At 42.6% G+C, this 24,941-nt stretch overlaps 1 protein-coding gene across 3 annotated transcripts in view; it reads right to left on the bottom strand.

Moving 5' to 3' along the window:
• Window positions 1–13,467, bottom strand: part of kcnn1a (potassium intermediate/small conductance calcium-activated channel, subfamily N, member 1a) — a 39,621-nt gene extending 26,154 nt beyond the window's left edge. Inside the window, exon 1 of one of the 3 annotated variants that reach the window (XM_041055166.1) lies at window positions 13,428–13,467. The gene's annotated coding sequence lies outside the window, so the exon portion shown is untranslated. Of the gene's footprint in view, window positions 1–1,114; window positions 1,229–13,369 lie in introns of those variants that run through there. The other 2 variants (XM_041055164.1, XM_041055165.1) reach the window with 2 other exon arrangements.
• Window positions 13,468–24,941: the final 11,474 nt, after the last annotated feature.

The raw sequence follows: 24,941 nt of genomic DNA on the forward strand, positions 1-24,941 counted from the left end.
GAACAGGACTAAAGGTTAAGGATTAGTGCAGCCCATAGTGTTTCTAATCCCCTTTTCTGTATTAAATTGCTTTTTAATCTGTGCCATTAGGACCCCTCTACACTTTTGAAGACTGTGCAGTGAGTGAACTTTTGGTTTGAATGACAGGAACTACTGTAGAAAAAGATACTGATATGCCAATAGTGGTCACGATGCTGGGGTTTTTTTATAAGCGGATAAAAATAGAACAGAGTGGTAAAGGTGAATTCTTGCAATTTACAACTTACCGGAGTAAGAGTAAGAGATGCAACTATGAGAATCAGTCACTACATATTTAATTCTTTCACTGTCACGCAAAATTATGTAAATTATAGATGATTTCTAGATACCTTGGATTTTCTCGGCATCAGGAACAGCTCACGAATAGGACTCGATATCAGTATCGAAAATATCACTGAACATGAAGCACAGATGTTCAGCGACTATGACAGAAGTCCAACAACAACAGTTGCCAAATCATCTAGACAAATATTGTTGTCACGGTAAATGCATGAACTGGCTAAGCATAATAAGATGGTGTAGATATATTGATGGGTTGAACTCAACGGGTGTAATTGAACAAGTTTTGATGTTTTTTAAAGTCTTTACTGGTTCAAGCTCTACAGCAGATGAGCCTGTCAGTCTTTTGAATGTGTTGAATCCACGGATAAATGGCACCGAGCAACTCCAAAATATCATTATTCCTTTGGTTTTCAGCATCACAACATGATGTCACTCATTCTCAAAGGAGAATTTCCTGCTTTTGTGTAGGAAGTGAATAACTCTGTAGTATTTTTAGTCTCAGTCAAACTCTCACAGCGGTTCTGAGATGCTTGATATGCAAATACGGGTTCTGGACTACAATATGTGAGACAAAATCCAACACAAGCTACCTCAAACAAAGGCCCTGCTCAGACCTGGCGTCTCCACGTGCGTCTCCAGTGAGCACCTGTGATCGGATCTCACTTCCCCTCTCTATATTCACATAAACACTTAACACCACTTCCGTTTGCAAAGACAAAGTGTGTTGTTATTATTATTTTTTTTTAACAATGGACACAAGTAGTTTGTGCTTTGAATGATTTCATTTACTTACTTGAGCCGAGAAGACGAAGCCGCACTGGAAACATCCAATCAGAGAATAAAGGTTTAAAACAAATAAAGAAACCGTCAGGAGAGTGACTGATGAATGAAAGAAGGGTTTGCTGCCTTTTCATCTTTACACGTTAAACTCAGCTGGGTAGGGAAAACAGGTACCGGTAAGTTTTAAGCTGGAATGTTTTCTTGCATATTACTCAATGCTTAGGTTGGCATCGTGAACCAATCAATATACCTTAAATGTCAAAATGGCAACTGCGACCATTACATTTGTTTCTATTGGCTCTCTTGCATGACGCTTGCATGACGATTACGTGAACTGCGAATATTGGATTTCCTCTCCTCAATTGAATAAAAAAAAAGAGAGAAGTTAAACAGTATTGACCAGGTGCGCTTCAGCTGCGCTCCACCTATGAAAGACAAGGTCTATATTTCTTTGCCATGTTCCAAGCTAATCAGATAAGATGCTTTGAAGCACTTGTAATATATCTCTATGGGATTTTAAAAAAAAAATTCAGTATCTTTCTGGATCTTGGTTGGTGGATTGGTGGCCTCGCCCATGTTTATAAAAAGTTTCACCATGTTAAGATATAACAGCAAGTCAAACAAGATAACACACCCAAAATCATTAGTCTTATTAGTTCAAGATGTCGATTCATAGATCAGAGTGACATCTGTGACTGTACAACAGATGACTCACAGGTCTCTATTACGGTTAAACATAAATCCATCCTGTTCCAGACTGGACAAACACATCAAACATCGCATGGGCTTTCAGTGATTTTCACCTCAGATTTGCAAACTGAAAACTTAAATCTAAAAAACATGTTCAATCTACAATCTAGCTTTGGATTCCTCCTTTAAATACCAGAACCACAAGCCTTTTAAAGATAATTTCCCCTTAAAATGTTTGACCTAAAAGCTGAAAAATGAGACTCAAAATATACCCCTAATTTGGTTTCCAATGACCAATTACATGACCATGAATCAGAGTAATATAGCCATGTTGTGACATCCATGGGGCAAAGTAGGAGCCTGACATGTAAAAGGAGAACATCCCGGGAAGTGTTGCTCCAGTAAGGTAAATGAACAGGACTGATGGTGGACACCAAGTGTACAGGGCTGCTGTTACATCCTCAGATATAGTTACCTGTTTCTGGTGTTCATTCGTCACTGAACCAGGTCAGGACTGACCCAAATATGAGCAAACTTTCCATCAGTCAGTTTGTGTGAACACTGACACATATGTTTCTGCATTTCTTCACATCAAGGAAAGATTTGGTGAATAATATACAAGAAAAACAACAAAAAAAAGAGAGAGAGAGAGCATCTGCACAAGCATATCAAGGAAAGAGACATAAGACATGACTGGCAAAATACCAAGATGCATGTCTGACTTTTTCCACTATAAAACACAAGAGTTTGTCACTGACTTTGCAGCAGGAGTCCTCATGTCCCATTCCAAAACCTCAAAGCACTCAATCACTTCCACCTTCTCGCCCACTTGACCAGCTACCTAAGCCCCGGGCTCTTTTCGCATTTCCCCTGCAACTCGACGAAACAGTGTGGCGGAAAGGCACGGCGGGCCAGCGTTGCCCTTGTCGTCCCCTGATGCCTCCGCAGAGGAGACACGGGGAGGGCTGCCTGTCCAGTCGACCAACGGCTCAATTTCATTCTGAATGGCACGCAGCATCCAGGCTCTATGAAATGGAGCCTCATAATCAAATTGAAAAGCCTCAGTGCAGAACAGTTTAAATGAAGGCAACTCTCAGCCTCGCTCTTCTCCCTCCCTCTCTCTCTCTTTCTCTCTCTCTCCAGCCAGCTCAAATCTAATAGAAAATCCTCCTTCTTCAGTCTTGTATGCGGCTACTGTGCTGCAGTCTTGAAGGTTTCTATTCCCTAAAAAATGGAACTGTGTTGTATAAAATCAAATGTTTTCAATTCTGTGTTTGTGAGTTTGAGCATGTGGATGCCAGCCTGTTTAATCGTGTGTGTGTGTGTGTGTGTGTGTGTGTGTGTGTGTGTGTGTGTGTGTGTGTGTGTGTGTGTGTGTGTGTGTGTGTGTGTGTGTGTGGGTGGGTGGGTGGGTGGGTGGGAGGATGTGTGCATATGTGTGCTAGTTGAACAAGCTGAGCCTCAGCCAGGCATTGGATTAGGTCGGATATTGACGCGGACAGTGTGCAGCAACGAAACAGGCACGAGGATCAATTGTTTGTGTAAAATCTGTGAACAGTGGACAGATGCTGACAAGGCTGACATGAAAGGAGGATCACGAAGAAAGAAGAAAAAAGAGGGGGGAAAGCGACAAAATAAGGCAGAGATCTAGAAACTGAGGGAACATGAAAGACAGAGGGGGTGAAAGAGAAAGAGATAAATGAAAGAGAGGGAAGACAGCTCCCTGTGGGTGTCTCTGCCAGCCCCTGGAGTGATTGAGAGCTGCAGGCTATACTCTCCAGTTTGTCCCTGCACACTAGATGCTGTCACATTTCTCTGACAGGCCAGCAGGCATCAGGGCTCCTCCGTCCATCCCCGACCAGCATGTGGATCATTACTCAGCGCTGGTAAAGACAGAGGAAAACCAGAGGCTGCGGCCCCGCATTCATAAAGGAAAGTCCTCCATCAGAGCTCTGTGTGTGCTGCGGTGATGGAAATAAACAATATATACTTAATGAAGAGCATCAAATGTTCAGAAGTGGAAACACCATAGGTGTTCATAGCATGTCACTACACCATAAACTAAAAATTATCAGTGTCTGAGTACTTTGCAGTAGTAGAAAAGGTGAGTACCTGTGTGCCCTGTCTTATAGCCCCACATTTCAGATCCTTATATCCCTTTAGGCTGCTGCTGCTGCCTAAAATGTCTGCTTCCATTGGACAATATGAAACTAAATGTAAGTTTGAGAAAAACACAACAGTCCCAGAGACTGAAGAGGCAGCCGATGTTCAAAGAGTTTTCACAGAATATTCTAGCACTGACTTTCACATGTCTGCTAGGGTCAGTAAGTGTGTGGACTACCGCATGATGTGCACTGAAGTGAGCCGCTTGTATGAGTGTATGAGTATGTGGGACATGACTGGAATATGTATGTTGAAACACATGAAAAGCACGTTGCCAAGTGTGCATGGTCTTATTTTTCTCTTCATACATTTATTCAGATTCCACCAGTCCCACGTCTACGCACGTCTTAGTGTACATGTTGTGCATCCTCAGTGTGTAACATCACTAATACTGAAATGGACCAAAGTGATGTCTTCACAATAGAGTGGAGCACACATCTCATGCAGTTGGCTGCTGGTATATTTTAGAGACCCTGCAGCTCTAACAGAAGCTATGCAGCTGTGTCGCATCTCACTTCATACATGCTGCTGTATATTGATTTAGTGTGATATTGGCCATTGAGATGTTGTGTTATAGTTGAGCTGTCACTACTGAAATTCAAACTAGCTTTCAAAAAAAATGTAAATTTCAATCTTTGATGATCTGTTCTAATTCAAAATTAAAAGTGTATCAGACGTGGACTTCAACACAACAGAAAAAAATGTAGATAAAGGTGAGGCTGTTTGTGACTTTGTAAAAACCTGTTTTTTCATAGTGAGCCACTGGGGAGGCAGTGGAGGCTCTGCAGAGCAACGTTAATTCTATAACGTAGGTCAGGATTTGGCTGCGTGGGTTTGCGCTTGAATTAATGATTTTTTTCAAAAAGCAGTAGCCCTGCAGCTTAAATTATGCATTTGTTTAACTGAATCCTAGAAATGGATGTCATTTTCTTGACTGATCTGTCCGGATGAAATGAACAATGGTCTGTTTGGCCGTATGCATATTTGTTCTCAGAGGTGGTACACACTCTAAGTTTGGATTATATTTTACAAATACATCCATAATTGTACCCAACATAATGTTGCATTATTAATATTTTGTAGTATTTGATTCTGACCCCACTTATTTTAGAATGAGTCATTTGTTTTCCAACTTTGTTGCCTCATAATTACACTCAAAATTCGAATTAGCAAATATGTTTTGTGGTTATAGTTCCCAACTTAAGTTTTTTATCAACACGATGAGGAAATGTACTGAATATATCTGCAAACTGCTGTTATAGCTGGACTGCCAGTACAAAATGTTCATGTAAGGTTATAGCTTACACTTCTTCTCCCTAAAATTTCTGCTTCTGGTATCTAATAAATTATTTACTATATTTATTTATTTATTTGTTCATTTTTATGGTTACATTAAGGTAACATTACATTACATTACATCGAAGCAACGATGGGCCATGATGACTTCCCACAATCTTTCCCTAACCAAGCGTCTTCATAACTTAAACTTAGGAACAGGAGGAACGCAGCACACAAACCCAGACTTCTGCTGTCCAGTGCTTTGAACTGATTTTTCTTGTTATTGGCATGGCCACTTTGCGTGAGTGCTTGAGATCTGGAACAAATGAAACATCTGTAATGGAAGATGCATATTTCATAACACTGCTGGTAAAACTTTCAAGACCACCACCACCAGCTTGTTTAAATGCACACTGTCGTTTCTTGAGGACGATTAGTTGCAAGTGGTAGAGGTCAGCTATGTACTGTGTGTTACTTGTGGCCTCAGTGAAATCCCCAGGGTGAAGACCCAGCCCGGCAACTCAGAAACAGAATGTAAGGCAACAATGAAATCTGCATACAATAAATTATGACAGCATTTAAAAGAATCAAGTTCAGCACTGCAGTCGCCTCAGGGATGCTATAACCTTTACTGAGGCAAAGAACTAGACTAGAGAAAATATGGGACAATGGCATTATTGGCATCATTTAAAGATCACATTCACTCATACTATGAATCATCTGAAACATGATGTGGCCATAATTAGTTTGGCTTTTGTGTATTTACGCAGTGATAAAAATATACAGTAATAAAAGAGAGAAGAAAAACTACTATGAGCAAAGTAGATAAAAAAAGAGGACTGAAGAGGAAGAAGTCTCTTTTCAAAACAAGTAAATAATGCATGATAAATGCAGGGTTGTGGCTACCATAAAACAGCTGCTATGGATGTTTAGCATCAAAGGAAAAAAAATAATAATATGATATGAAAGTTTTGTGTCCAAATCACTGTTTGAACAATCACTCTCCACACAAGCTGCAGTTAAAAATGATGGTAGTTTAATAAAAGACAATTATTGGCCTCTAGCAAAACTCAGCCTTCTTTGCTTTCTCTCTTTCTTTTTATTCTTCTTCAATTAGAGATTTAAAAAAAAAAAAACAGAAGCCAAAAACAAGACCAAATCTCCATGGAGAAAAAAAGGGCACAGGTACATGCCTGTGGGAATGTGTTATTGTTAGGACTAATAACACACTGTGTTCAACAGAGACACAATGCTATTATAATTAGGACCCAACAAGGTTACTTCATGTGTGCTCATGTGAGTGTGTGTCTTATAAACTAGGTCCTGGGGAGATTGGGGTTAGAACTGAAGGGGGTTTACTTTCCCTGTGGGACACCTCTGCCTCATTAGAAGCAATTTTAATTTCCAGCAAATTAAAGTAGGGGTTTGTTAGAAACTTGATTTGTAGATCAGGGCCATAAAGGATGGGCTGATCCAGTAAAATGGTTAACAAACTGAACCTTGACCTTGGTAATAAGTGAATGAGATCAACCCCCGAAGTACTAGTATATAGTATATTAGTATATTTATAGTAGTGTGGTTAATAGTAGGGCGTCCTTGTTTTAACTTACTGCAGAGGTTTTCAAACTGTGAGCCGGACCTGGTAGGCACATGACAGGCGGCTGTCAAAATCCGTACTCCATCTCCAAGTTGTCATGTCATCATCTGCCGCTTATCGGCCCAGGTCACGGGTGCAACTCCCACCCAGCCCACAATACACCGAAGCCCTACGGCACCTCCCACAGGTGGTGAGCCCATGGGAGGTGGTGCCCTCCGGAGTGGGGTTCAAATTATCATGTTTTTAAGTTTTCCTCACTATCAGAGTAATGTAGTGACAGTTCTCTGAAAACCCATAGGTATGTTGCTCGCAAACAGGAACAGCTAACAGCTAATTTGGCACACTTTTAATGGTTCCAGCTTGTCACACAAACATAAACTAAAAAACTCATACATACAACATACCCCCTGTCTACATCCACCATGGGGGATGAGGAGTGTTGTGGGAGTCAGAGTTGTCTCAGTTTTGTCTAAGGAACTTACACCTATCAGAAAAAGGGGCTATTGCTGTACTTTATAATAAAGCAAAGGTCTTATTTAAAAAGTGGTTATTTAATGAGTGAAGTGAAGGCAGCACTCACTGTTGCAGAATATTCTGGAAACAAGTAAATGTCCCTAAACCAAAGATGGTTACCCAGCCAAAGACTTACGACTTGTGCAGTGGCTAGTAGGGCAAGTCAAAGGTCTAAGTAAGGTTGTTCGCTCTCACTGGTGGTGAAAATCATTCATACATGACATGACTGCAGAAGAGGCTATGCCAGATATAAGCATAGGAGAGCATCTTAGGCAGGTGTGTGAGCTTGAGTGTTGATATCCATAAAAAAAAAAAAAGACAGTAAAAAGAAAGGAATGACCACTATGTTAAAATGGAATTAAATTTCTTTGGGAATGTACCAGTTTTCTCTGAGAAAATGACAATTCTTAAACTCTAAAGAACAAAAAGACAGGTGGAAGCACATTTTTGGGTACAGAATAAAAGAACTCAGAAACTTCAAAATCAGACAAGATCCTTGAAAACATTAAACTGGTCTTTGCTTGTCACTGGAATTTGAAAAAGAGCCTATTTCAGGTTGGGTGAAGGCACAGTATAATGACAGGTGAATATCTCAGATACGATATTCTCAGTGTTGATGTTGGCGTGCGAATGCCTCCATAAAACCTGCTCCTTGAGGTTTGACATTGTACATGGAAATGGGGCTAGAAGAGCATTTCAACGTTGCACTAATCAGCTCTCTAAAGCATCCTCTTTATTTTAGCTAATCAACAGTATTGCTCCATTCGCCTCCATAGACTCCCATTATGGTTGATTGCTTGATTGATGCCAGATTTGTGCTGATAACCCCCTCATAAAGAGGCAGACCCAATCCTTGACACATTCCCACACAAAATCAGACGTTTGAGAGGAGGTTCGGGCCAGAAATCATACTCGCTCTCGTGCACCTCTGACATGCCTTAAATATTTCACACACACACACTCATTGATTAAGAACATTTGGACATGTGGACAGGAGGAGCTCAGGAATAGACCCAACCCTCTCCACCAACTGAGTTCAAAAATACCATTATACCCTAGTTTATGAAAGATGAATATCTTTTCTCCAGAGATTTACTCATGTATATCAAGATGTGCACTGACTAGATACGTTTACAGTGACGTGTAAGGCTGCCTGGATTTTTCAGCAACATCACAACAAAAAGTTAATTTGAAGTTGTGTTCACACTAAACATTTGCATTAACCACATCTGCAAAATGTTCACAGTCAATATTTTTCCCTCTCCTGACATGTAGAGTGTGATAAAGGCTTTCAGAGATGCATAGAGCTTGGAAACCATAACAAATTGTTATGTGAGATAAAGAATGGTTCGGAGATTTAAGAGATCAATGCTGACCTGAAGCATGAAATGAGAAACAAACAAAACCTATAAAAGTGTGTGGCAAATAGCAGTGTGATAGAGTGTGACTGTAGGCACCTCAGTGTGGATTAATGTCACGCACACACCGTCCATTATCACTCACATGTACAATTATCCTCTCGTATGTATACTTTTATGGGAGAGTCTAAGATGAGTGTAGTTATGTGTTAGAGAAAATAGTGGATATGATTGCACATGTAAGAGGGTACAGTAGTGTGTGTAGGAGAGCACAGCGTAACATTATGTAACACTATGTGCGAGAACGAGGATGAATTATGACCTAAATGGCCTCTCGTACCGACGTCCTTTTTTTCCAACTAATCAGAGCGACCAGTAATGCGTGTGGTCAAGGATACGAGATGCACACAAACACACTCAAAACCCCAAACACACCAAACCACAAACGTTTGAAATATAGCTTAGTCTATGTGGACCCTGAAGACTAAACCATCTTCATTAGGTGACTGTTCCCATGGCGGCTATTTGACATCCCAACAGGACCACCTAAGCCATATATTCCTCACAGAGATTATCACCCTTAAGTGCTCCATAACCCACACCACAATCCCACAATCTTTACCTCCTATCGAGCTGCATTCACCAGTGTGAGAACCAACAACGGCATCAATGTATAAATGCCACTGCCTGACAACTTCTATTTTCATTGTGAGGTGATTGTAAGTCATTTGAAAACGAGCCCTCTGTAAATTTAGGCTAAGGCAGTTTCTTTCTTTCCCCGAGGCAAAAACATCAATAGCAGAGAGAGAAGCCAGGACAACCTATAGCATAGGACAGATCGATAGCGCAACAAACTCAGTAAAGATTGACTGGAGAGTTGCCTAGAAACGTCCTGCTTGAGATTTATGATGGGAGGAGGACGCGCGCCAACAGAGGAAGCTGGAGGACAAGAGAGGGAGAGAATGAGAGTGATGGAGAATCGGAGGACTTCTCGGTTGGTAATATTTCACCGATGGAGAATAAGGAGAATATTTCAATTTTAAACACCAATGAATAACATTAATACGTTTCTCCTTTGCACTTTTGTGCAGTTTTTTTGTGGAAAATAAACACCAGTGGAAAAAAAAAAAGTTTAATCTCAAACTGTTAGCTATCGTCCTTCTTCGTCTCTAAGATGAGACCTTCCCAACGAGAATAGAGGGGAAAATGATATCTACTGAAGCAGACAGTGTATGTTTGACATTCCAATGGGAAAATTACTGAAAAAGTGACAAGATGAAATGAGAAGATATCGGGTTTTGTTGCTCCTCCACTCTTAACTGAGAGCCCTTACCATATGTCACCCAGCTACCAGCATGCTCTGACTGCTGCAGCAGTCGTCCATAGACTCAAGCTAATTGAATATCCTTATCTGGCTCTGAACCCCGCCCCCCCCCTTTTTTTTTTCTCTGGTGAAGTGAAACAGAGGCCAGTTGGAAAAGCGGCACATTTGTATTCACCCACAGAGGCTTCCAGAAAAAAATGTGACACACACCACACACACATACACACCTACTGTACTTTACTGCACTGCACCTAATCTTGTTTTCAGGTAGGTGAACCATAACCAGACCTCACACTGCACTGTACTACAGTCACGAGTAGATGTCTTTCAAGCTAGTCTATTATGTCTCGCATGATAAAAGTTCTGGGAATTGTGCTAACAGCCTCAAGCTACAGTTTCCCTCCATGATTTTTTTTTTTTTTTTTGGTTATGAAATTAAGTGCTGCAGTTCTCTAATGCCCCTTGGGCCCTTTAATGTAAATTGATTCTATTAAAAAAAAGAAGAAGAAGAAGGGAGAGAAATGGGAGGCAGCTTTCTTCATGAAAGGGTTAAAGAGAAAATGGCAATGACAAAACGGGAAGTGCACAGACCGCTCACCCATTAAAGGGTTAACAGTCGAAGGGAGCCCAATAATGGAAGCTGGCGCGGCTGTATAGGAACTACAACACGCTGAGAGCCAGACACCATAGAAACCACTAACATAAACCAGAGAAAAACACAGGGAGATGGAGTGAGGGTGGAAAACAAGCTCTACATTTCACTCACGTCAGCCCTGTGAGAACACTCACAAACCGAATCTGACGAATAAAAATAGCATTCGTTAATTGTTATAAAACAGATGCTTTTATCCATCCACTTCCCAAACAGTACTGGAGACACGTGCACACCCGTTAACACATACGGTACGTTCACCCTCTTTGTAAACACAACTGAGGATGCATAATGAAGCACGGAGCCCTGGTGCTGTGGCTCGAAAACAGTCGTTCTTGGAGAAGAACTACAGCACACAGGCAGCCATACAGCAGAGGATTCCTGAAGAAGAGGATCTTCCACATGACTAGAAGCTGCAACAGAGTTAATGTGGCCTTTACCATCTGAAGACAAGACTGTGGCATCCACATGATAATGATATACTAAAGCTATCCTCCCACTCATTTACTCACTCACTCTCTTTCCCTTTACACATAAACACAGGTACAAACCAACATGCAAGTGCGCACAAATACACAAAACACATGAGGCTGCATACATGCACACGTACAAGAAAAATGTCCCATGCTGAAACAGATGTTTTTCTGCAGCTTACATTGCCTGTAGTCAAACTCGGCAAACCCACAACTGTGTTATCCATGAATGCTGCTTCATATTCTCCAGCTAGGTGATTTGAGGTAATGAAGGGGGGGTTGAGGGGAGGGTGGGTGGGGGTGGGGGGTGGTGCTGACAAAGCTGAAGGAAAGCAGCTTCATTCAACTCATCTTCTGTTTCAGTGTGTAAAGCTCGTGTCTTGGAGAAGCGCCACCGTGGCTGGTGATAGCAAAGGACTCACACATGTACACACAGTAATTTGCATATATCACACACGCATACACAAATGCCTCCTGATTAGAGGCTGAGCTCAGTTTTTTTATTCCCATAGAACGTTTTTTTTTTGTTTGTATAAAGGTAACAAAAATAGTACTCACATTTTCTATAAACTGCTAAAGGCAGGGTAACAAAGTCTTTTTGTTCTTCGCTGAATATTTATCAGTGAACAGAGGAGACTGTGATTGAGTTTTACAGGGGAATGGTTGTGTATCATGTGCTGTAAATTAAGTAGTAGGGCAGCTCAGGGGATCAGCAGTCAAACTCTGACCTGAGGGCATAAAGACCTGATAGGAAGGGAAGGGGGGGGCGGGGTATCCAGTGAGAGAGCACAGAGCACAGCAGGGTACTCATCGCGAATATACACACATGTATTCACATGCACGACTACGACCCTGCAGCACAAAGCAAACACGCTCGCTATGGAATTTCACAATGGCAGGAGAAGCCTTCCAAACTTGCATTTTCAAGGGCAGGCTGCAAGCGAAGCGTTGGTCGATTGTGTGAGCAAAGTATGATGAAATCACACATCTCTCACATCTTGTTAATGCACTCTGCACCCCTACCAAACACTGTGTTTAACAAATATTTGAAAACAGCCAGCAGGCAATATTGAAATGACTCAATGAGCTCACACGTCGATAGATAGTATTATAAGATATGTAGAAAGATGCACACACACACACACACACACACACACACACACACACACACCTGCACATTCACACACATCATAAGAGTATGAAGCCATCATTGTACCTCTGAACCGCTCCAGCTTTGTAATGAATGACAAATATCTGCTTACAGCTGCATTACTCATACTCTCATACTCTTTTGTGTTGTGATCATGCCCTAACGCAGGAACAGCCTCAGATCAATAACCTAATTAGCCATAAGGCATATGCATTGCGGTGATACATTATATGCCTGACATCCCTTGGCTAGAATCTCACAGGAATTACCATATAAATGAACTGCGGTCATTTATTAAGCAAAGAGCCGTGGTGGGGGACTTGGCATGCTGCTGAGTAAAAAATAATAATAAAATAAAAGTAAGTTACAACACACATTAGAAAAGAGAAACATCATGAGAGGTCGAGCAGTCAAGTTACAAATTGCGTTGACTGCTGGCAGAGCAAAAACATCTGCCATGCTGTGACTCTACCCGAGGAGTAAGTACGCAACGAGGCTCACGGCGACTGAGGAAACCCCCATCCCCCCCCAACCCCCAACACTCTTTCTTTCCACTCTTTGTATTCAACTGGACTGCAAGTAATTCAATACACCTCTCCTTGTGCAGGCTCACTCAAATGAAACGCAAAGCGAATGAAGTATATCAAGTGGAGCAGCATTTGAACACCACTTACAGTAACATCAGTGTTTGTGTGGGCTGCCCTGCAGTGTGTGTGTGTGTGTGTGTGTGTGTGTGTGTGTGTATGTGTGTGAGAGAGAGAGAGACGCGGACATGGGTACAAGCCCGTACTGTACGTGTGTGTTAAAGGCAAGTGTGAAATGAATTGTAAATCCAAAAGATAATCTTGTTCTGCACATGATTCTTTGACCAAACTCAATACCCCCGAGAGAGACTGCTACACAATACCAGGCTGATCTCTCCATAGCAACACACATGGTAACACAAGTCTATTTCAGAGCGGGAGCGCAGCCTTGCACTTAAATACAACGGACCAAAAAAAAAAAAAAGGAAAAAAAAAATTAGGGAAAACAGCGATCAATTATTAAAAGAGCTTCATGTTCATACTTACTGCCTGTGTTGTTGCCTGCTGCAGCTGAAACTAAGAGGCTCCCACAGCTCACACCTACCTGCTCTTCATTCAGTTGTGTGTGCGTTATCAGAGATCTACAGCAGTGCCACTCCTTCGTCATACACAGACGCTGAGAACCAGAATCTGCCCCTTGTCTGACATTTAATTGTTCAGTGGTGTGTGTTTACTTTCAAGGTGTTGGCTGCCCTCGCAGGCTCGGATGCAAAAGGCAGTGGAAACACGGACGCCTAATGAGGGAATAACAAACGGAGGCCCTGTAACAACAGCGGAGAGATGACCGATAGAGAAAGTTTAAATCAACATAATGTTTCTCCTGGCATAAGCCTGCGAGTAAATCATAATGCTGTAAGCAGATCTGTCGACATCAATTGTTCCAAGCTACAGCATTCAACGTTACCTCAGCGTTATTCCAAGAGCCAAAACAAACACAACTGATAAGATAAAGTACGTTTTTCCTCTTAATTTAAAGCAACAGGGGAGGAAAAAAAAACAAGTGTTCTGGTAGGAATCACTTACAATAAACAATCTTACTTATTTGAAAAAACTGAACATTGAAAAGGAAGGCAGCACATATTCCCTATTAAAAAAGGGAAAAGAAGCTTTTGCTTTGCTCCTTTTTGTAGGAAACACTTACGCTGCTGTTCATGTTTCTGGGGGGCGAAAAAAATCATTCACACTCTACTTTACAAAGCTTTTACACACACAAGCACCACTAAACACAGCCACACTAAATCCTCCAGACAGCGTCAAAGAGACACTAAGTTGGTTGCAAGTGCCACTTTGATATATACTGTGTTGACCTTTCCTAGATCATATAGGGTGATTATACGCGTGTTGGACTGCAGTTTGGCAGGAGCTGCACAAAAGGCTTTACTGTAATAGCTTCCCTCCTCTTTCAAGCCATCCATTCTGCAGTGACACATACAACCTTATGTTCTCCAGAAAGGTGGGATGGCACTTGTCTGACACACACACAGTTACGGCTAAAGGAGAGCAGCTTACAGGCCCGGTGCACCCCACAAACATGGGTGATGTGACAGGAGGAGGAAGCATTGGCACCGAGCTATGAATATTCCTGTTTCATCTTTTTACTTTTAACCCTTGATCTGATTTCTTCCTTTTGAACTATGTAACAGTAGACCTGCACTGTGGAATAACTAGTAAATGGAGAACATGAAGCACACAATTAAATTATATTACAGCATCCAAAATCAATTAATAATTGATTTATGTCATTTTTAAGCAGAAATATCATTCTCCAGTTTCAGCTTCTCAGCTGTAAGGATTTGTTGTTTTATATGATAGTAAAGTGATTATTTACAGACTTTGGACTGTTAATCAAACAAAACTAGCTATTAGAAAACATCAACTTAGGCTTAGGGAAACTGTGACAGACATTATTCACTATTTTATGATCAGCAAATGAATTGATAAATGAAAATATTCGCTGGATGCAGTCCTAGTTTGTGGCTGAAACAACTAACACTATTTCCTAACTTTTAAAAACCAATATAATCTTCAGAATTAATTGATTAAAGAAATAGTTAACCATTCCAACTCTTTCTGACTCTTAGCAAGAAAGCCAATAAGCGTATTTCCCAAAATGTCCATCTGTTCCTTTATTTGTACAACTAATCAACAGATTAATCGATAACAAATGAGTTGTTATCTGTAGCACTAAAATAGCGGTCCATTCCGTCACCCACAATGCACCAGGAAGGATGCATCAAGCTTGGGTTCACACAAATCACCTGTACTGTCCCAGCAAGAGACAGAAGCCACATTAATGTAATTTAAAAAAAAGAAAAAAGCAAACAGGCTTAAATGTGAATAGCAAAGTGCACTTCCTGTTATTGGGGCATTTGTTGCCCTCTCATTTTAAACTCTGCTGACATTTTATTCACTTTCAGAGTTCAGAAAAAAAGCACTGTTCATTTCAGGCCCTGGACGACATCAAATCGGACAAATTGTAAGTGATTAATCACAGTTTTTTCACTAAACACGACGTGTGTATGCTTAAAAATCAGCCTTGTTAAACAACAGCAAATCCACCAGTGTTTATGTACTACGGTGTCCCTGCAGGGGATATCACCATAGCAGTAAGTGGCAGGCATTAGAGTACTTACACAGCCTATCACAATAGAAGCAGCAATGCACCTTTCAAAGCACAATGTTATTGAGGCAGGACACAATATTGTACTACCTGCCATCAGTTCAGTGGGCTAGCTATTGAGTTTCAGGGTGTGCTGGGGGGTACTGTAATCGTATACACTTTATCAGGCTTGTTCTGTCACAAGCGTTTTGTTTAAGGGATTTCAAATGGGGGCTGGGGTAGGGGCTGTCTCATTAAGGGCGAGTCGATCCCACAAATATCCGTGAATAGATAAGCATGTCTAGCAGTATCAAAATACCTGGCACGGATGGATCTGAGCGAGTGGAAAAGGTTTGGTACTTAGGCTGAGTCTGTCATGGGAACGCTTCTAAGATTCTGATTTCCAGTTTCAGCATTAAAACTGAATTATGTCATACTTGTGCAATGAATTAATGTGTACAGTAGTCGCGCTGTAAACTATAGCAGTAGTTTACAGTGAGATTTAAATGCTAAGTATCTACAAAACAGAGAAACAGAGAAGACAAAAGTCAAACAGCCATTTTGATCGTTTTTAGCACTCATTTAAGTTGTTTAAGTTGTCGTATTGATTTCACAGATCATTTTTCCAGCTTCTAATTTCATGTTAACCATCAAATCAGTTTGAAAAAGACCAACAAAAAAAAAAAATCTTCCAGTATCATAATCAGAATGGATTTAATGGACGTAACAGTCCTACAGCTTGTTAAAATCCCAGCTGCTTTAAACAATAATGAGTATTCACTTGGACTATTTTTCGACCTATAAAAGAGTCGCTGTAATGAGGTTTTACACTATAATTAGTACAATATGGGCTCAATAGCATGCAATAATAATAGTGTCACAACATCCTTATGTTCTCAACAAGCAAGATTTTATTGTGGTAAATGGTTAGTTATTGTGTATTTTTTTCATTCTTGGTTACTTGTTGGGCAAAACGAAGTGAAGGTCATAACGGGTTGACCTGATGCAGTGCAGGTAGCAGATTAGAAGAAACTGAAGCCCTGAAACGTATAGACATACGCTTCTCATACGATGTTATAATATTACCTTTATGTATTTGGAAACCACATGGCAAACTATATTTTAGACGTATACATCTGAAGAACTATAGTTTTATGTAACTAGGAGAACTGGCTGCACTGTTCTAGACTTTGCTCAATCATGTCTTGGCTTTCTTTTCTTCTCCCCCTTACCAAAGCACCTTGTGATTTTCCCCTGAAAAAGAAAGGTGGCAACTTCAAGAGAAAAGTTTACTTTCCCTTCAGTCACTTGGTCATTTTGCTGTTCTGCTGATGCTCCAAAATTGAGCCAAAGTTCAGAACAGTCATGTCAAGGTGGTTCGATGTACCACCTTTTGCTACTGGTGCCAGCTCAACCCCTGAAAACAGCTGCAGCATTTCAAAAAGGAGTCTGCTGCTCTTATTTAGATGCTGCACCCTCATCAGTGTCGCCTGTTCTTTTCCCTCTTCTGTCCCGCAATATAAAAACTTCACCTCGAGTAAATGCTGAGGGAGGAAAAACAAAAGCAAGGACTAAACGAATGAAGAAATAGCTTTCAGAACCAAAATGAACATCTGTACGACCAATAATTAACCATGACAGGTCACCAGATTTGTCAGTGGAGATGACTGATGGCACAGTAATGTCCTCTTGTGACGTGTAATCGGCAAGATTCAACAACAATGCATTTTAACACCTTGCTGTTTGATTTAGCTTTTTCTGGTTCACCTTTCTTTTTAAGATCCAAACTGTGCCAAAACAGTCTGTTCTCCCACACTGAGCTGCCAGAAAGACCATTCAACTCACTCATTTATCAACAAAATATTGAACAAATGTACGTGACAATGATCTTTTGTGCTCAAAAGCACTTATTTTCAGGTTTCTGTTCTGATTTCACATCATTTGGCTCAAACTGCTTTAAATTTTCTCTCAGAACAACCTTTTCCTCTTTCTTTCTTCGTTTTTTTCTCTTCTTTAACACATACACTTTCCCACTTGTTACCACACTTTTGTTAAACCTATGATTTCATTTTCTGCAGGGATATTTTAACTTCTTTTACAGCCCGTGTTTGATATTGTGTCCTTATAAACGCATATAATAAAAATACATCAGGATGACATAGTATTGAACTGTGAAAGTCAGCTCCCCGAGCAGAACATAAAGCACATACTACTGCAGAAAGTGAGTTTGGAAGTATGTTGAGCACCAGGCAGCAGCTGCTCACACTGACAGGTACAGGCCTAATGATATAAAAAGCATTATGTCGGAAGCGGTGTCTGGAAGCCAAAATATTAAAATTCCCCCGCTCAGAGTCCTCTCTGTTCTGTGGAAACAACAGGCGCTTTGTTTCTAATTCAGCAGCCAGGGAGCGTCATTTGAATATTTTCAGTGTGCTACCCAAAACAACACACTGCAACATGGAACAGGTGTGTGTGCGCGTGTCTGTGTGCGCTTCCGCGATCGCGGTTTTTGGTGCGTGCGTGCGCGCGCTCGTGTGACCAAACGAAACAAATAGCAGGTTAGATGAGAAATACCACGCACTGGTCTAGATTTACCATAGTTACATCAATGTATTATTATTATTTAAAACTGCCTAACATTGAATGACGATTCAAATACCCCACCTTCACATTCACACACACAGACACACACACACATACACACATACCGCGCGCGCGCACACCATACACAGTCGAATGTGCTCTATCAAAATCATATGACAGGCGTGGTCATTGAGTGAAAACGTTTACACCACTTTGTTTTTGTCACTGGAGGCTAATTAGCTGCGATAGAACACGAGAAAATGTGGGAAAAATCTAGGCTACCTTATGGAGGTCGATGCGTATCCTCTCCTCTCCTTTATGCGGGCTCTCTGGCCACAGGTGATAGCTCGAGCCGTAGTTGGGGCTGTCTTTGCTGCTGTTGCTGCCAGTCGCAGACGAGTTCCCCGCGTATGCCTGTTGTGTTACCGGGGGGGTTACGCGGGAGTCGCGGTTGTGTGGCTGCGCCTGATCGCCTTGCACGGCGATCCTCCCAGACTTATTGCGGTCTTGTTCACAGTGCTGCGGACGCTGGGGACAGAGCCCCAGTGCGCCTTGCTGCTGCTGCCGCTGCTGCTGCTCTTGCTGTTGCAGCAGTGGAGCCTGGTGAGTCCTACATAGCTCTCCTGAGCCGCTGGCGCAGTAGTTGATAGGCAAGCTGCTCCCCACCAGTAGCTGTTGCTGCGCTCGTAATTGTGGGATCTGCTGTTGCTGCTGCTGCTGCAGGTCCTGAGTCTGAGACTCGAATGCTCTCCTGTTAGCCTCGGTTGACTCACATACATTTAAAGAGCGCCCTTTCTGCGAGTTTGCACGGATTCCTTCAGGGGAGGGGTCCCTCTGTTGGAGTCTTAAATGACTGTGCTGTTGATGCTGTTGCTGTTGATGCTGTTGCTGCTGCTGCTGTTGCTGCTGCTGCTGCTGCTGCTGTTGCTGCAACAACTGCCTGTGGTCTCGGTGCCCTCCTGCTCCTCCTCCTCCCCTGCAGCGTTCCACGATGCTCGCCTGTTGGTAATTATTGGCACTCCTTCGGAGACGATCCCCCCTTTTAGATTCCCGGGAAAACAGCAGAGAGGAGGAGGACGACGTTGGTGGCGGTGGTATAGGCGGCGGAAAAGGTGGGGAGGGCTGCGGTGGGAGAGGATCGACAGGATGGTGCTGATTTTGAGAAAGGCTCGCCTCCTGTTCGGAAAAACTGCAGTGGCAGCTTGGAAAAACAGGCTGCTTCTCCGACTGCGGCGGCGGGGGCTGCTGCTGCTGAGAGCCGGCCGGGGCCCAGGGATCCTGCTGCAGGTGCGCCGGCTGCCCGGTGCTGGGTTCACTGCCTCGGTGTGAAGGTCGCTGGGCGGTGTCGTAGCTCGCCAGAGGTAGAGGGTCGCCGCTGTGAACAGGTCTCCGAGTGGGCTGGCTTAGACAGGGGAGCTCCTGGAGGCTCTGGCGGTGAGCGGCGGTGGTCGAAGTGCGGTCTCGGTGGTGAGAAGAGGGCGGGGGCGGCAGGCTGAAAACAGGAGCGTCTGGGTCTCGGCTCTGCTTGCTGCTTCCTTGCTTATCGTAGGGGATTTGGTGCTGATGGACAGCTCCCGCGTACCGATGCCGCATCCCCTTGATCGCCTCGTCTCGCTGTGGTTGCTCCTTTGCCGTGCAGAGCTCCGACACCCGTTCATTGCGATCAGTCCCAGCAGAATAGGACCGACTTGTATCATTGGTAGGTTTGACCAAGACCTGCCTTAAAACGTCACTGTACAGCCAAAACACCGCCTTCGACTGAATATCGGTCCATTGCCTGCTATGCGCACAGGTTGCAGCGGATCGATCACTCCTTAAGGGTGTTAGGATATTACAGGAATGGGACTACTGAGGTGTAGAAAGGTGTTTAAATCCACCTCGTATGGTCGATCATCTTAATCCACTCTGGACCCAGTAGATCCACTTTATCAATGTTGCCATAACCACCCTGCATAATCAGAAATCACTTTTACTGCTACGTCACCCAAACAGATCCACAGGCCTGTCAAACATTGTGCTTTGCTTAGATACGACCTGAGCGTCTCTGTAGTTTATCATCAACTCTGACTGATCACACTCCCTACAAAGTTGGATGCCCACAAACTGCCAGCATTAAAACAAAATCATGAGGTGAACAACAATCACACTCTTGATATCTTATTTCCAAAGCACATCTCCACTTGTTGGCCCATAGAAAACCAAAAGGGCTGTAACGATTACCTCATGCCATACAGCCCTGTGTCTCGCAGTCTGGTATTTAATAATTGATCAGAATATGCCTGGTTTTGTATTACCGGGCAGAAAATATTTAGATTGGGTGCACCATGCAGAGGCTGCAGTCGGCTCGCAGTGTGTGAGCCGCTGCTCTCTGCTGTTGCATGCTCTCAGTTATAACACGGTAAAGGCTTTACTGTCACAGCAGTCAGGAAACCGGCGAGATGGAGACAGAGAGAGAGAGAGAGAGAGAGAGGGAGAGAGAGGCGCAGACGGCGCTGTCCGCGGTGCTGAAGGAGTTCGGACGCACATCACCAAAAATAACTTCTGTTGTGGTGTCAAGTAGCCAGAGGATGGACAACTGTCCATCACATGTCGATCAGAAATGTCTCGCAGCTTTGAGGATTATTCATTTGATCAAAAAAAAAAAAAAAAAATCTTGGGTCAAAGGATAAAATCTGATTTTTTTTTCTTCAAAAGTCTGTCTTCAGAAAAGTTTGTAAAACAATACTCACATGCGCGTATGCACACTGGAAAATGTACGTCATGTCATTCATGGCCATGTATGTAAAGACTGTAAGACAGAGAGACCAAATCCACACTATGTTTTCCCAGCAGGTGTTTCCTCACTGAGCTGCAGTGGAGGGGCAGTAACACAAAGAGGGAAATTTGCACACAAAAGAACTGTAACTTTACAGATACTCCCTTGATTTAGCAAACCCAGACTGCTGAAGCCTCAGGTTCTATTGCTTCAGCTGCACTTTCGATCAGATCGCTCAAGTCATCCTTACAATACCATCAGATAAAACAAGAATCTCAGGGAACTGTTAGACACGTAGAAATAAAACAAAATAACAGCATAAAACAAGAGGAGAGATAAGAGCATCCTGTACAAGTACTGGCTCAGTTGAACCACTGAGGGACAGACAGATGGCCTGAGATCTATCACAACTACGTCCCTGTTCAAAAGCAAACTGAAAACTTTATCTGTCCTTCTATACATACAAGCAGGTTATCATTGGAAAATATAGGCACAAACAACAAAAACACAGAATTTCAGCTCAAGAGAGAGAAGCTGAGGCTGAGCCATAGAGACAGGAGGGGATAGAGATGGAGAGGGAGCCAACTTTTACATCATACATTAGCCATTCTTAATAAGTAATAATCCTTTCCTTAAAGCTGGCTCAGCCATTTGGAGCTTTGATGGGTCTAAAGACTGCAGCGGTGGCACACTTTGCCTAACCACTGGAAGAAAGCTGAGGAACACTCTGTTTTATAGCGACGTGAAGTACTGCAGGAATCTGGAGAGTAGAGCTCCGGCCAGGGCTGCATTAGAAACCTGATCATTTTCATTAAGTAATTGGTCGCTGTGACCTGTGTGAGTTCCTTGGCGAGATGGAGTTTCATTTGCTAGTTTGGGAAGCAATGTTACTGCTTCCACATGAATAATTAAATTAAACTTTACAACTCCTGGACACACACAAACACTCATTCACCAACCGGTCATGTACGCCAAAGCCCACATTTTCTCTCTATCTTGCTCCCACCACCCACCCTCCCTCACTCTTTTTCTCTCTCTCTCTCTCTCTGTCTCACACCCCCACAACCCTATACAACACTACAATATTTCACTCAAACAGCCTCTTTCTAGCAAAAACTGCCACCAGAATTTAGTGCCTCTTGGATTTGTCCCATGCAGCCATCAAACTTGGCTGACTCCAGCCATGTTAAAAAGCATATTGTGTGTCTCCGTCCCCGTTGGCTCCTGAAGGCAGAAGCGGCGGAAGATCTGTGACACTAAAATAGTAGAGGAGGAAACATGGAGGAGGCCAATGGCTGCAGCACGTAACATAGGAAGTAGATAAGGAGCCTGTAATTACAGAGAAAGAGAAAACCAACCAGGGCGAAGCAGAGCGATGTGTAAGTATTTGTGTGTGCGAGAGAAAGAGAGAGAGAAACTGATAGTGTGCACACTCGTGTGTGTGTGTGTGTGTGTGCGTCTGTGTGTTAGCGAAACAGGACAGAGAGGAAGAGATATCTAAAAAGAGCAGGTGCGCCAACACAGAATAGATCAAAAGAGTTCAATTGAAAAGAAGAGGAAGACAAAAAATGTGTTGTACTGTGAAGTAAACCAAAAATAATTACACACAGGTACAGAGATTAGCCTATTATCTGAACACTGGAAGACAGGAAGAAGTCATTTGCGTATCTATGACCTCTGCTCCTACAGACAGTCGTATGCCTCCGTGTGTGGTCTTTTACTGTTCTTAGGATCGTACAGTGTTCTACATAATGTGTCTGTCAGGTTTTAATGAATATCAATCAGAACAGTCCATTTACATGATCACGTTAACTTGCTGTGACTAAGACTAAATTGGTGGGACCTTGATGTGTTGCTCAGAGACACTTATGAGACTGTCCCTCTAACCGCCAGACCACCATTCATGACGTCATTGCGGCATACATTTTGTTCTTTTCTCATAGTGATGAACTGCAGTCCATGTTTGTTTCATGTTTGCTCAGCTTTATCTCATTATAACACTCATAACTACATAAGTACATAAGTAAGCAGAAATTATCCAGGGGACTGTCCCTGTCCCTGTTGAAGGGTTTTCCCTTACTCATATTGACAGTCTAAGGATAGAGGGTATGTTGTACAGATTTTAAAGCCCTCCTTCTTTTAAACCATGTATCTTTAAAGCATCAATTTCTTTAGTTTGTCTGAAAAATGTAAAGTCTCCAAACTTGTTATAATACATTACAATACTGTACTATTGCTTATTACAGGCTTATTTGTTCAGAGTGTTATACTCTGATATTGTGAGGAAGAAAGAAACAAAAAGTGTATGTGTTGTTAAAAACACACAGTAGATGTTTCCAAAAACACTTCCTCTTGGCCCTGACTACAACTGAGAGCAAAGTGAGACCCTCCATTGTTTTTCTTTGCCTTGTTATGTTATAAGCATGGAGCGGAAGGCAGCCATCTTGAATTAGTCTGTCGATTCACTTCACGTCATGACTGCGGCTGTCGTCTCACTCAGCTATGACTAAGTGGAGTGATGCCTCAAGGATAGAGTGAGTTTGAGGCTGCAGGAGCGACAGCGGGCCTTGGTACAGTGTCATGACCAGTGAATAATGTTACACATATTCAGTTGGACGGATGCGGCTGGCCTGCGTGAATGCTGATATGCTCTACACACGATAAACAACCTGTGATCCCAGAGATAAGAGCTGAGTCGTGACTCAACCGGTGCTGTGGCATCATGGCACGCTCAGTGCAGCCAGCGCGAGTTGATACCGAGGCCAGGATCGAGACACCACGTCTGGGAGATACAGGCTGCCAGCCACAGCAGCGGCGGTGACAAGGCCCTCCGCCCATTGTTAGAATTTATCTCTGACAGCTAAGATCATTAGTTAGATTTGCTCCAGCTACTCAAATGACTAAGCAGCTTTGCCATCATTCAGAAAGAGGCAGGTATAGGAGGAGTCACTGTTAAATATCAGCTGACATGTTAGCATCCCAAAGTCCCATAAATGAGTGGAAAGACCTGCGCAAGGCGGACAACTGTGATGAAGTGTTTCCTATTACCGCCACAAGCAACGCCAAGGTGCAGGGAATGATGAAGTGGCCCATGCAGGCAGCAGCTGTAATGCACAAGCATGCCAGGCTACATCCGAGATGAGATGTGATGAGATCCCATTGAAGGAATAAGGGGATGCTCAAGAAGCATCCTGGGTAATCCTGACACACAGCCATAAGCTTAGAGGAGGAGAGGGGTGAGTGTTCTCATCCATCTCAGAGGATGAACAAGAGGGCAATTAGTCACCTTAGTCCACACAAAACACCCCCCACCACACACACACACACACAAACAAATACCATCACCACCTAGTTACGGATGTTTCCTCTTCAGGTTGCTAAAGGAAGGGCTATCACCTCACAGTTCTCTTATTTTACCACAATATTACATTTGTTTCAATTATGAGATTATGGATGACAATACCACGAAACCCTTGTGGACAGGGACAATTGTTTCCACAAGAATGACAAAAAAAATGTTTAGAAAGAAGACAACAGTGATTCAGAAAAATTAATATTCTAAAATCTTCACATGGAAACAACAACCCTTCCCGACACATTTGAAGCTTGTTCAAAGATTTGTTTTTCATCTCCTGACTGAGACGTGATCTCACTAAGCTTTAAAAATGTTTCAATACGTCATACTCTTTCCTATCTCTAATCAAGGTGTGGCAGTGTTAAAGCAGCAGTGACAGATGGGTCTTTGGGTCTTGTGTGCTGTTGGCTGTACATGACGTCTTCATGACTACACAACAACAAACATATGCCTTGTTTTCTCAGACGTGGCCTTGGCAGAAGCATCGGACCATCAACCTCTGTTCTCAGAGCACAATGATGTCATAGCATTAAATGAAGCAGCTGATGATGAGGGGAAGTGGACAAAGAGAAAAAAAAAACAGGGCAAGGTCCATTTATTACACGTGTGTGTGTGTTTGTGTGCGTGACGAGCAGTGTGCGTGAGTGCCCCTGCATGTAGGTGCAAATATGACATTATGCTTATGTGTGTGAGTTCAGAACATGTGCACATGTGAACACGTGCATACCTGTGTGGGCGGATGGGACCAGCGTTTGACAAGAGAGGT

Source organism: Toxotes jaculatrix, chromosome 14, assembly GCF_017976425.1.
Source record: "Toxotes jaculatrix isolate fToxJac2 chromosome 14, fToxJac2.pri, whole genome shotgun sequence".
Taxonomy (NCBI): domain Eukaryota; kingdom Metazoa; phylum Chordata; class Actinopteri; family Toxotidae; genus Toxotes; species Toxotes jaculatrix.